Source organism: Loxodonta africana, unplaced genomic scaffold, assembly GCF_030014295.1.
Source record: "Loxodonta africana isolate mLoxAfr1 unplaced genomic scaffold, mLoxAfr1.hap2 scaffold_281, whole genome shotgun sequence".
NCBI classification, from domain to species: domain Eukaryota; kingdom Metazoa; phylum Chordata; class Mammalia; order Proboscidea; family Elephantidae; genus Loxodonta; species Loxodonta africana.
In genome coordinates this window covers 167,112-180,612 of record NW_026975004.1, presented here as the reverse complement: position 1 = coordinate 180,612, position 13,501 = coordinate 167,112, and the positions used below count along the sequence as shown (strand labels likewise).

The 13,501-nt window shown below is 44.4% G+C and overlaps 1 long non-coding RNA gene across 1 annotated transcript in view; it reads right to left on the bottom strand.

The window, feature by feature from the left end:
* LOC135229357 (uncharacterized) overlaps nt 1-12,944 on the bottom strand; it is a 40,599-nt gene extending 27,655 nt beyond the window's left edge. The window contains exon 1 of the long non-coding RNA XR_010320139.1: nt 12,700-12,944. This is a non-coding gene — a long non-coding RNA (uncharacterized LOC135229357). The remainder of the gene's footprint in view (nt 1-12,699) is intronic.
* Nucleotides 12,945-13,501: the final 557 nt, after the last annotated feature.

Below are 13,501 nucleotides of genomic sequence, written 5' to 3'. Positions count from 1 at the left end.
TTGGTCTTTGTACTGTCCCAAAGGCCAAAGCAATCATAGATCAGTCCAAATTCAAGGAGTGGAGGAAGAATCTTGCTCTTGAGAAAGGGAGCTGTAAGTCATATAATATGTATGGATACATACATATTAGAACATGTGGCCATTTTTGCTATCCATCACAACATGTAAATACAACCAAGTTTGTCCCTAGTTGTGGCAGAAGCGTTTCTTAAATACAATAGAGTGTGGAGCAGGGTGGGAAATTCTACCAGGTGCAGGGTCGGAAAGGCTTCCACCAGGAAGTGATGCTTGACCTAAATTTTGAAATACGAGTGGATGGTTAGGAGATTTTCTTTTTTTATATATTTCCAACCACTTGCCCACATTCTACCATCTGTCGTCACACAAAGCGAGCCCTCTGCTCCCATGTTGACATCTTTATTTTTTTCCTTCAAATCCTCAGGCTCTCCTCTACCTACCAAGCACAACTTCCCAAACCCTGCCTTAAAATGTTTCAACAATTTGCTTGTTCCTTTTCTAATTGCCCCCTGGACAAACAAGGAGATCAAGCAGAGGACAGTGGACCTTTCCCCGAGGGCTCTCCTAAGCCTCCCAGGCAGGTTAACCATAGACGTCCGGAGTCTCAGTGCTTTTCTGTGTTGATGTAATCCTACCCTTTTTAGTGGCTCCAAGGGAGAAGCGTGTGGACAGGCCAAGAGGCTTCACAGGGTTTAGAGTCAGGAGGTCAAGAGGGAGTGGCCTAGACACCACCACTGAGTGATGGTACCTCCAGGCAACAGACCAAAAACTCCATTCTGCACGGATAGCTACGAAGGGTGAGTCTTTTGGAAGAGTTTTCTTTTATTTAATCAATAGATATATATTGGGTATCTCCTATGGGTGGGGTTCTGTCTCACTTTCTGGGACTACCAAATATGAGGCAGACCTCGTCTTTGTCCCCAAGTTATTTACAACACATTTGGAAGACACAAATTGGAAATTGAGCATCTCCTATGACTCAGTGCTATGATGGAGGATTACTAAAAGATTACTAGGTCCTCTGAATACATAAAGCAGGAGCACAGACTGGGTACCTTGGAGGAGGAACCAGTCAACAGGAAGGGAGAGAATGTCTACTAGTCAGAGGGAACAGCCTGTGTGAAGCCTAAGTGGCAAAGGAGGCCTGAGAGGTGTTCAGAGTGGACATTGTGTTTCTAGGGCTGGAGAGATTTGATTCAGGGCCAGAGAAGAGGTTTGGGAGAAATAGCGACTCATTATACTCTTCTATTTCCTCAACTCACAGTTTCCTTCCTCTTAGATGTTGACTTCTTTAAGTGAACATTTCAATTCATTTTTAAGATATAATTTCCCTCCTCCCAGCCTCCTAGCCTCTCCCACAACAGTTGCCATATTTTTTCCTAGTGCGCTGTTTAGATTCAAACTGGGCCCTTGGAACTGAGCGATGTCAGCGATGATGTCACACAAGAGTTACTGGAAACCTTGGTGCTCACTCAGATCCCAACTGCTCTTTGGAGAGGTTGTGGCTCTGAGGTCTCCTGTGGGAGAGCGACTTTGGATACCAAATTACAAACGGTTCTGCCTAAATCAAGGTCCCCAACTTGTGAGAGTTTGGGACATCATCTCTACGTGGGAGGAGGAGAAACATCTTGCTGGTGACCATCCTTCGTGGTTCATCTTCACCCAGCCAGGATGGAGCGGCAATACGTGAGGAAGAGGCCTTTCTCTAAGGCCCGAGGTAAGGGTGGGAGGAAAATTCAGTCTGTGCGATGGGTGCTGGGCAGCAAGGGGTTTGATTCACCCTGGAAACAAGGAACACAAGGGATCACCGAGGCTTTCACCTGAAAAAACTTCCTGTCAATTAGTAAACAGTAAGAAATTATAGTGTGAATAAATAAACGAAGGAATAAATATGTAAGTGAAGTATAGAATTCTACTGTCATCTGAGGGGCTTTCCATAACAGTAGCAGACAAGTCAGATTGGTGAACTCTCCTGCTTTGTTAGTGGAAAGAACGCAGGTGGGCAACTGGGGCAGTGGGTATAGAACCAGGGAGAAGGGTGGTTACAGAGACTTGTACTTAATTTTTTCATGAGAATGAATTAATATATCATGCGAATTAAAAAAATATATCAAATTTATCAGGAGGTTTTGGGAGTGGGTGGTGTGATGGAGCACAGTACGACACATTCATTCAGAGTTCCCAGTCAATGTAAGCTGCCACAGTCCTCAGCCTGGACTCAAGCAGAAGAAGGTCCAGGAAGGCCCTGCCCCTCTAGCTCTAGGGATTTCCCTTCTCCTCCAAGGTCTCCTGACCATCTTTACCTAAGGGTTTAACATTTCTTCTAGGTAAAGACAGCTATAGTATAGATCGTTTTTTTTTCTTTTGTAATTGCAAAGTTTTATTTTTTTTAATTGTGTTCAAAATATACATAAAACATAACTGAATAATTGCTAATGTATGAGTCAGTGATACTCATTACATTCTTCAAGTCATATAACCATTCTCAATATCCTTCTCCAAACTTTTCTACAACCATTAACATAACCTCAATGCCCCAGTGGAAAAACTTCCCCTTCCCCCTGCCCACAACTGGCAACCACCAATAATCCTTGCTTTCTATATATTTGCTTATTTCATATAAGTCAGATCGTACAGTATTTGCCCTATACTTAGGGCAAATACTAACTTATTCCATTTAGCATGATGTTTTCAAAGTCTAGCAGGAAAGAATTTTAAAATTCCAACTATAGCTAACCTCAGCTTCTGCTATCATTCTTAGTTATCCATTCTTTTCCGACTAGTCTGCCCCCCCTTTGTCTTCTTTGTTGCTGTCCCATTCTGCCCTTCAGTGGCTGAGCCCTGCTTTCTGCTCCCTCCTTGATCTCTGTATCCTTCTAACCAACTGCTGGCATGTTCCATCTCTGAATCTTGTCTCTCTCTCAAGCTTTCCCTCCATCCAACGCACCTGACCTAGCTCCATCTCTTTCTGCATCCTGAACTCTGCAGTCGTTCCCAAAGATTCAGAAACATACAGAGGCCTTTAGGTTGACATAGACAACCCACTGAGACATACACAGGAGAGGAGGCTGTGTGTTCTCCATCTGAAGTTCTCGCATCAAGGTTCTCAGATACGGCCATCTCTTTCTGCCTCACTTCATCTACTAAGGACTGGGCTTCTATTCCAAGAAAAACAATTTTCATCTTCTACTGTGGCTGGGTTAAGAAGGGTGCAAGGAAGAGGTATACATGTAAGAATCATAACTAAATATACACATTCTTCTCTTTACGTATAACTCCTCTATAAAAAGCCTTTCAGTAAAAAGAGGATGAAAAGAGGTGACCATTGCTCTGGAGTGTTTACCCTCCAAATTTACTAAAAATATCACCCGCATACAAAACATCAAGTCACACATTTATTATGAAGCTTCATGGGAATGAGGTCATTTCTAAGTTCCAAAGGAACAAATTCATTGGAATTCAATAAATGTGGAATTAAAGAAAAATAACTTCTTAAAAAATGAACTACCATAAACAGTGCCACTTTACAATGGAGACTTTGTCTTCCACAGCAGTGCCCCCAAAGGGTGGTGGGTCTCTGGGGAAGAAGAAAGAAACCATGGGGTCTACAGAGGTGGAGGATGTGGTGATGGAGAGGCCTCCAGGGGTCCCTATGACCAAAGCTTTGGGGTCACAGGTGAGAATAAGGACCCTGAAAGCTCAACTAAATTAACTCTCTATTCTCAGAGGTCTCTATCCAAGAGGAAAATGTGCAACAGTCAACAACGTCCCATGAAAAAAGTCGAAGCTCCAGGCCCAGGAAGATTCCAAAACAATCCGAGAACCCTTCTCCTTCATCTTCCACCGAGCAGACCTCTCACTCCTCCAGTTACCGGGCTGCCCCAGGAAAGCAATGGGTCAGGTGCGCATATTTCACCAAGGTGCGCACGGTCAGGGGGGTGGCGGTCTCCTGGCAGACCAAAACCTCCTTTGCCCCCGTGGGCAAGATGCCACAGGTCTTTGAAGCCGAGCTCTCTGAGGAGAGCACCATCGGCTCTGCCCCCAGTCTGGCCAACACTGAGTCCCTGGTCAGCACCCTGGAGCCCTGGCAGGAGGGGCCCCAGACCTGTACCCAGGAGCCCACTGACCAATGGGAGGAGCATGCTGAGAGACCCCGCGCAACCACCCCGGAGTGGCTGGTGACCCGTGAGCGCGGCTTCCGCTGCGTGGCCTGCTGCCGCGTGTTCGAGTCCCGGGAGGCCCTCGTGGCCCATGCGGAGCATGGTGTGAGCCAGGGCTTCAGCTGCCGGCTCTTCTTTGAAGAGCTGCTGGAGAGGCGGCTGCCACGCTCAGTCCAGCGAAGGCCCAGACGCTGCCACCAGCTGGCCAGGCGTTGCCTGAATGCCGCCAAGAAGAGGGAGGTGAGGGAGAAGAGAGCGGTCTGCAGACGCCTGGAGCAGCAGCTGGAGAAGCAGAGAGAAGAACTGAAGAGGCTGAGGCACCAGCTGGACAGGCTGAAGAGGCAGGAGACCAGGCTGCAGAAGGAGCAGGCACACCACCGAGGCCAGAGGGGGAAGCGCCTGAAGACGTGCTAGAACCCCGGGACTAGGAGGAGCAGGGCCTTTGGGCTGGAAACGTGGGCCCTTCAGGAGAGACCTCCATTCAGGTTCGTTTCACCCAGCTCCCCTGGAAGATCCTACCCTCCTTCCCCTGTGACCCCAACCCTCCCAACCCAAGTGCACAGAGAACTCCAGCCCTAAGGGGATCTGGATGGAAGAAGCCCCAGATAGCTGACCGCAGACACCAGGTCCCCTCAGAGGCTCCCCTGGCCCAGGAGAGGACAGGACAGGCCTCATCTGGATGGTGAGATCTTGGGACCCTAAGGATGAGTGCAGCATAAATAGGGAAAGGGAAATGGGATTTCAGTGGGACTTGGGAGGATTGGGGGGGGGCCCTGCTGAGGTGTGATGGTGAAGGGGGTGTCACTGAGTTCTTTGGAGGAAAAGGAATCAGAGAGATGGCAGGCTGTTGGGAAACATGTCTGCAGGTGAGCAGTGGACATAAAGCCCTAAACAAACAACTCTGGGTCCCTTCCCAGCAGTATAGAGGCAGAGAAAGAGGCAGGGCTTGGTAGGAGGAGAGGAGGGCAGGTTGAAGGAAAATGAACTCACCCAAGCCATGTCTTCTGGGCTCCTAGGGTGAATTTGGGATGATTGGGATGCATCCTTTTTGCCACATTAGGGGAATGTAAGTGGGAGATGGTATAGAAAAATCCCCCTGGGTGTTAACCATTTGTGGATAAGAGTTGATCCAGGGCTTGCAGGATATTTCCTGTAGAGCATGTCCTAGGGTAAGGGGTAGAGCTTTGGAACTTTTTCTTCTCCTTAAAATCAAGCTGTACATTTCGGTTCTTGACATGTCAAACAAACTTGCTAATTTTTTTTTGTTTTCCTGTGGTCAAATCTGACCTGTTGCGAGGTCAAAGAACTGGAAGAAAAAGGCCCTCTGAGGTGAAAAAACCAAAAGAGAGGAAAGGCTTCAAACCCAGGGAGAACAGCGAGAACACAGGTGATCAGAGGTAATGGTGGGAAGGGGCAGATTCAGGCCCAGACTCAACAGTGGACAACAAAGCCCCAGTCTCAGTCGTGACATCAAATCCCAAGTCTGGGGAAGCCCTGGACATGACAGGGGTGTATCCATCTCTCTAGGAAATGAGACCACAAGTATCACAGGGAACCCCCCAGGGGCAGAGAAATGGAGGGCAGGGCCTCTAGGATGGGCACCTCCGTCCACAGTCTGTCCTGTGTGTATTCCTCAGAGTGACAGGGACGGCTCCTGCGAGGCAGAGGGTCACAGGCAGAAAAGAACCAAGGTGTTCAGACCAGGTAAATTCTGCAGTCTCCTAAGGATCCAAACCGAAAACTCAGAGATTCTCAGAGGTATCAGGGTGGGAGGGGTTGGCATTCCCAGGCTGGGGAGAGGCTGGCTGGGGAGGTGCTGGTTTCTGAAATCTTTTCATCAACATCTTTCTTCTTAAAAGCTACCTTCCCAGTTGATGTCCTCTATGATCTATGCTCAGACCTGAATGGGGCCTACAACGCACAAAGGTGGGTTATCCAGTGGGGCTAGGCAGGGAGGAGGTGGAAGCAGCATATTCAGGAAAGAGAATCTTCTAGAGGCGCATGAGTTACCTAGTGGATTGCACGTGGTGTCCAGCCTTCTACATTTAGCTGTAGACGTGTACTTGCAGGACGTATTTGAGGGGTAACTCTACTGACTTCCCAAAGTTATTTTTGGTCATTTCCAGTTATAGAGACCAGAAGAACTCACTGGCTCCAAGAACAAGAAGAAATCCACTGGATCTGATTATTACTTTCTGCGGTGTGCTCTCCTGCCAGTGATTCAAATCTTTTGTCTGTCATTCTGGAGAATTTTCACCTATTTTAAATATCTAACAAAACACGTTAAAATATACATATATCTATGATGTTTATGAATTTCCAAAGCTCTGAAATTGTTTTTTATCACATTTGCAAGGTCACAGATTTGTATGACAAAAAAATTTATGTCAGGGTCCCACCCTCATATGTAATTTGGTCCTGCTCCCCCAAGGTATCCAATGTTAATAGACACACGTGTATCCTTCCCTACACCTCTCTGCAGGGACACATATACACAGTCACAGGTACACAAGTACATCTGCTGGGGTGTTTACTTTTATGAAAGCCTGGTCACACTCCACCCACATTGCTCTCGCCCCTTATTTCACTTGATATTCTACCTTGAATCTCTGTAAGTCATTAGATATGGCACTGCCACTATATTTTTTGATCTTTTAACTTACATGAATAATTTAAATAGATGATATCAATTCAGTACACTTTATCTGGACTTCTACATGTTCTTGTCAGAAGCTATCAAGTCAGTTCTGACTCACAGTGGCCCTTTGCACCACAGAACAAAACACCACCCGGTCACGTGCAATCCTAATAATCTTTGCTCTATTTGAGCACACTGTTGCAGCCACTGTATCAATCTCATTGAGGGTCTTCCTCTTTTTCACTGGACCTCTGCTTTACCAAGCATGATGTCCTTTTCCAGGGACTGGTCCCTCCCTCTTGATAACATGGCCAAAGCCATCCTTGCTTCTAAGGAATATTCTGGCTTTCTCCCTTTAAGACAGATTTCTTCGTCCATACGTAACACTACTAAAATGGAAACATTATCATCCATGCTTTTTAAGTCCACTCTTCCTGCGTGTTCTAGCTCTCCTCCCCCTGTTCTTTCCTGCAAGTGAATCCAAGATAATTCAGGTTAACAATGTGGTAAGTAGTCTCTCTTATCCTTGCTTAAACAAGCACACAGACTTATACACACTCATAAACATAAACAGGTACCCAAGCATATTCAAACAATTGATATTGTTTAACCCAGATGTGCTCATTTTATATACACTTCTCTGCACCTAGATTTTTTCAGTAATACTTCAATAATACTTCACAGATATTTTTCCCACTTAACTACTACAACTCATTTATTGATGATGTAGCTTTACCGTAAGTTATCTATCATTCAACTATCAATGTACAGTCAATGTTTGGTCAACACTAATAATAACTATCCGTTGTGTACTACAGGATCTGTTTCTCTGGAATAGACTCCATAGAGTGAGATTTCCAGCTCAAAGTATGTTTTAAAAGTACAGAGCCATGGCCATGTCTTTCCCCTAGAGGCTGTCCTAAAGCACCTTTCCAGCCATGTCTCAAGGTATCCTTCTCCCCACAGCCCAGCCAGCCATAGATGGTGTTGATTTTTAAATTGTGCCAGTTTCACTGGGACTTTGATATTTTCTTAACTACCAGTGTTTTTGAGCAACTTGGACTATGTTTACTGGGCATGTGGATTTCCTGTGAACGATCTGTTTGAATTCACTGCTCATTTTTCAAGTGCTTAACTTTTATCCTTCTGTGTAAAATGGAAATTGTTATTAAGTCTTGTCATCTCCATTTCACATGATTTTCCAAATCTATCATTTGTGTATCACATTTTTGCAAGCTTTGTCCCCCAGAACGATCACTTGAGTCAGCACCGTTTATTAAATAAATATAATTTTCTCAAAATAGCGCCTTTGTATCAATGGTTATCGTGACTTCTTAGCAGATTTTTTTTCATTGGTCGACTTGTCAGTTTCTATGCTATGTAATATCAATTTGTTCGGTTACCTGAAGAGGTAGACACCTGTCAGTATCCTGCTTTTTCATGTTTTTCTTCTCTATACCTTTTAAAGCAGCCGTAGTGTTGCAGTGATTAAGTGCTCATCTGCTAATCCAAAGAAGGTTTGGCAGGTCGAACCCACCAGGGGGCACTGAGGGGAAAGACCTGTTGTTCTGCTCCCATAATGATCACAGCCTAGAAAACCCTATGGGGCAGTGAAATGGGATCGCTATGAGTCAGAAATGGACTCCAAGTCTCCTAACACCAGCAACATCCTGTGTTATCTACTGTACTATTTGTAGCATACGATTACTGTATACAATTCAAAAACAACTATCTTAATATTCCGACTGGAAATACATTCCACTTATATATTAGTTTTAGGGACCTCCATTTGATTGACAAGACTTCTCATTTGAAAATATGGCATATTTCTTGCATATATTCGGGTTTCATTTTATGTATTTCAGTACATTAGTTTTTGTCACAGAAGTCCTTTGCTGCTCTGGTCAGAACAATGTTTTCCTAAATATTTTACAGTTTTGAATACAGTTTGATCCAGTCAAGTCGTAGGGGAAAGAGAACGGTCTGCCCTTCTCACCCTTGCCAATTTGAGACCCTCATGTCTATACTGGAGACAAACCATTGATTTTGATGTATTTGTCTTTTATTCAGGTATGCAATTATATCATCATTATTTGAAAAATCTCTTATTATACTTATACTAGTTATTTAAATTTTCTAGTTTATTCTTTCACCTTAAAACTATGTTGAGTGATACCAAAATTTTTGTCTAGTTCCAAATTTATCAGAATGAGTTGAATATTAATTTTCCATTTGTCTCACACCTGCTAAGTTTGGGGAGAATCTATTATGCCCCAATAGATAACTACTACTCTGACCTGCTGACCATTATTGGAATCACACACAACTTGTTTCTGACAGTTAAGTACTTCCACCTGGCCTCTGTGGAGCTGGGATCCCATGATTTGCATTGCTACTAGGCAGCCCAGCTCCCACTAACAACCTGAGCCTATAGACAATTGTTGCTGTTAGTTGTCATCAAGTCATTTCTGACTCATGACCACCCCATGTGGGCATAGTAGAACTAACTGTTCAACAGTGTTTTTAAGGCTTTCATCCTTTAGTAGTTGATGGCCAGGACTGTCTTCCAAGGACCCTCTGAGTACGTTCAAACTGCCAAACTGCCAGACTTTCGGATAATAGTCAAGCACTTAACTGTTTGTGGCGCCCAGGGACTCCCTACAAAGTATACATATTGGTAAGCTCTGTGTTGCTGGTGCTCCCCTCATCTCTGCATTCCTTATTCTTCTGATGAAATGGGTATCCTTCAGGACCTCCAAGAAATGGTCTTATAGAAGACTAACTCAGACATGCCCACATATTGGAGGCTTTTAATCCCTCTTCCAACATCTGACCTAGCAGGTCTGGCATTTCCATTTCAGAGAATGTTGGCCATTGCCTTTTCTAAGCTTCCAAAAGCAATCCCACAGCATATTAAACCCATTTCCAGAATCCTTGCTACGGCAATAAATCCTTGTCAACAAACTATCCTTGACCCAACTTTATATTAAACTCCCCTTGACTCAGCACCTTCAGCACCCACTCCTCAGCACACCCCCGTCCTGCTCACACAAGGCAGCCAGGTCTTGCAGCTCCTTCAGTGTACAGTCCCTCCCCCCTCAACCACAACAGCACTTCCCGGTGGCTATGCTGGTATCTGACAACTAAGTATCTGGACAAATGCATGGGACACTATCTCAGGACTCTGCAAAGGAAAGTGTTGAAGGTGGGTGGGGGCAGGGCGGAGCCAGAACATAAAGTATGAACATTCTAGAGGCTGAAATTTAATGACCCCAAATCTCACAGCTGCACACCCGTTGTGGACAGAAACAGCCCAGAGAGAAGCCCTCTCTCATATAAATGGGATAGAAGGTCCACAAAGGAGAGAGACAGGCAGCTGGGCAGGTGGGCAGACACCTGAAACTCTGGCAGAGGAGAATCCTTCTCTCTGACCAGAGTATGGAAGAACCAAATATTGTAGAGAAAGCTCCATTACATTTTCTCTCTCTCTGCTGTTAACTGACACCTAGTCAATTCTACCTCAAAGGGTGAGACTTTTCAAAAGCTGATCGCCAGGCTTGTCTTCTGAGGCGCTTCTTGACAGGTTCAAACTGCCAGCCTTTTGGCTGGTTGTCCAGTGCTTTGGCCCCATAGGCAGAACCAGTCACTGATGTGCACAACAGAATGAGGAGATTAAAGCCCCAGCATTCCCACCAGTGGGCCAGGAAAGCACTCCTTCTGAACTCAGAGAGCAGAAGAGAAAGAGAAAGAGGAGGCTGTGCAAGAAAGAGATTCTGCAGACTTGCTATGAACTCCTGGTTCACCCCTCAGGTGCGTATCCATTGCCCTGACCCAAAGAAGCATTATCAAATCCTTTAAGACCCGCACTATGGGTTAGAATGCCATCAAGGTTCCATACTGAGTGGCGCTCACATAGATTAGACTTTAATACAGCTGCAAAGCCTTCAAAAATTGAACTCACATTTGAACCATAGAATACAGAAGATGGGACAGAACTTGGAGCCTGAACATAACTGGGTCAATCAACTGCTAAAAACAAAAAAATTCTCCATAAAATTTAAGCAGGACTTGTACTCTCAAAATCATAAGAAACAGATTTTAAAATGCTATTCTAATCCAAGAAATAACAGGGACACTTTTTAAATAAATGGAAAGATAATAGGTGCTATTTGCAAATGAAAATTTTACATGTTAAAAGTACAATCGTAGAAATCAAAAATTCAGTTGATAATTTCACAACAGCAGAATGGTGATGACAGAGAAAAAAACTAAATACTTGAAATAGATCAGTAGAAAATATCCATTCTGCAAACTGAGAGGAAAATATGGAAAAAAATGGACAGTGCCTCAAGAACTAGACAAAAAGCTTATTTATTGGAACTCCAGAAGAAGTGGACAAAATGTGTGGTGAAGAAAATAGTATTTGAAAAAATACTGGCTGAACACTTTCCAAATGTGGTGAAAGACATAAACTTACAGATTCAAGAAGTTCAGCAAACCACAGCAAGTTAAAGAATTCCATGCCCCAATACCGAATTTGCACAAAAATATTCTGCGGGTTATGGGTTTTTTGCCAACCCAGTGGGCCTTACGCCACATCCCAAGTATATTTGTAAGTACATTACTAATATATATATATATATTTTTTAACAGCAGCATGTAAAAAGAAAAAAACAGTGTACTGAACTTACAGACATACCCGGGAGGGGAAAAACAGTTGACACACACATATATATATAAATCAACTGCAGAATAACAAAGGTCAAGAAAATACTCAGGAAGGAGGTAGAGAGAAAACAACACATTTCACCTGAGAAAAATAATTTGAATGACTCTGTATTCACTATCAGAAGCCATGGAAGCCAAAAAAAAAAAAGATTGTGAAACAACAGTTTTTCAACCCTGAAAGATGGAAATATTAACCCAGAATTCTATGTATCATGTATCTATGTATCATTACCTTCAGGAGTAAAGCTCAAATAATGCCATTCTTAGGGGAAGGAAAACTGAGAGAATTCATCACCACCAGACTTCTAAGTGAAACACTACGGGAAGTACTTCAGGTGGTAGACTTGGAATTTCAGTTGTTATTTAAGGAAAGCAGAAAACGTGGAAACTATGTGGTTAATATACTACGTCAACACTGTAGTTACTGCACAACATGGCGCTGGACAAGCCTCTTTGGAAAGTTTTTCCAGTCTCTTGGAAATGCTTGGAAATACATCCTGGCAAATCATTAGTAGAGAATGGAATTAATTTTGACAATACCTGAGAGATGTCTGTAGTCAAGTCTCGTCAATAAACTGGAAAATAAATTTACTGACTGAAACTAAGGTGTGGTAACAAAACATGAGCCTCAGTTCCCGTGTGGCCATGAGCTGGCTCTGAAGGCCAGCCTTCCCCAGAGAGGCACTTCAAGCACATTGGGGGCAACGGCTTCCTGTTGTTATTGCTAGGTGCCATCGAGTGGGTTTCTGAGTCATTGTGGCCCAGTGTAAAAGGAGAACTGCCCCGATAGGGTTTCCTGGTTTGTAATCTTAATGGAAGCAGTTCGCCAGGTCTTTACTCCTTAGAGCCTTTTGGTGGGTTCAAAAAACTAACCTTCAGTTAACAGCCGAGTGCTCAAACTTGGCACCACCTGGGCTCCTTGGAGCAATGGCAGCACCACAGAATTTGGCAGAAACCTTCCCATAGGCCTTCTCTGAGAGGTAACCCCTTGCTTAAGGACCAAGTTTAGGTTTTATATATACTCATTCTACATAAAGTCTAGATAAGAATTACAGTGCTTCCTTGAGCGGACAATATTGTATATGCCCTCCATAAACAAAATGTGTCAAGGGCAAAGTTTAATATTAAATCAAGGCATTTCCCGTCAGTCCTTACCTGAGAGGGTCTTCGTGAGAATTTCCTGAGACTCTTGGAAAAGGACTTAGTAGACACTGCTTTCTTTTTACCTCTTCGCTCCTGAACAGAAACCGCTGCTAAGAGGTCATGCGTAAAGCTCCAAACGCCTCTTCTTATCCTGAATGTAAGCCGTGTAATAAGACCAGGAACTAGGCATTCAGCTGGGTGAAGAAACCCAGGAGTACTTCCTGTCTTCAACACCTTCCAGTTCCAGTGAAATCCTGTTACGAGTCACTAGATCAGTCCAGGAGCTGGAAGACTGAAATTCCTGGTCCTCTGACAAGTGGGAAGGGCAGGGTGGGGTTAGGCAGAGCCTCCTTGACCATCACTTGCCCCAAGAGGCTCTGGAGGCTGCTTCATGTTCTAAGTCAAAGGCCCTTCCAGCCCAGGCACATAAGAGCAGGGGAAGACTTTGTCCATTGAAAGAAAAGATGGGCACAAGAGTGGCAGCTTTTAGGGCACTCAGCATTGGTCAGCTTTGCGACTTCAGGACATCCTGGCCCATGGTCGCCTTCACACCTGGGCCTTTATAGCCTCTTCACCTCTCCGTCCTTCCCAGTTTTCTCCCAGCACCATGGGCTGTGGCTTCTGCTAGTTTTAATGATTTCAATGTTTCAGTATTCCAGTAGCTCCTCACCCTACTCAGGGGAGGCAGTTTTGCAGACTGCAGAACACAAATCCACAGTGCTGTTTACGTGTCCTTCAGCAGAAACACTTCCGAGGGTACAAGTTGGCCTCAGAGATTCTGAGACCCAGGCAGAGAGAAGCCCAGGGGGAGGGT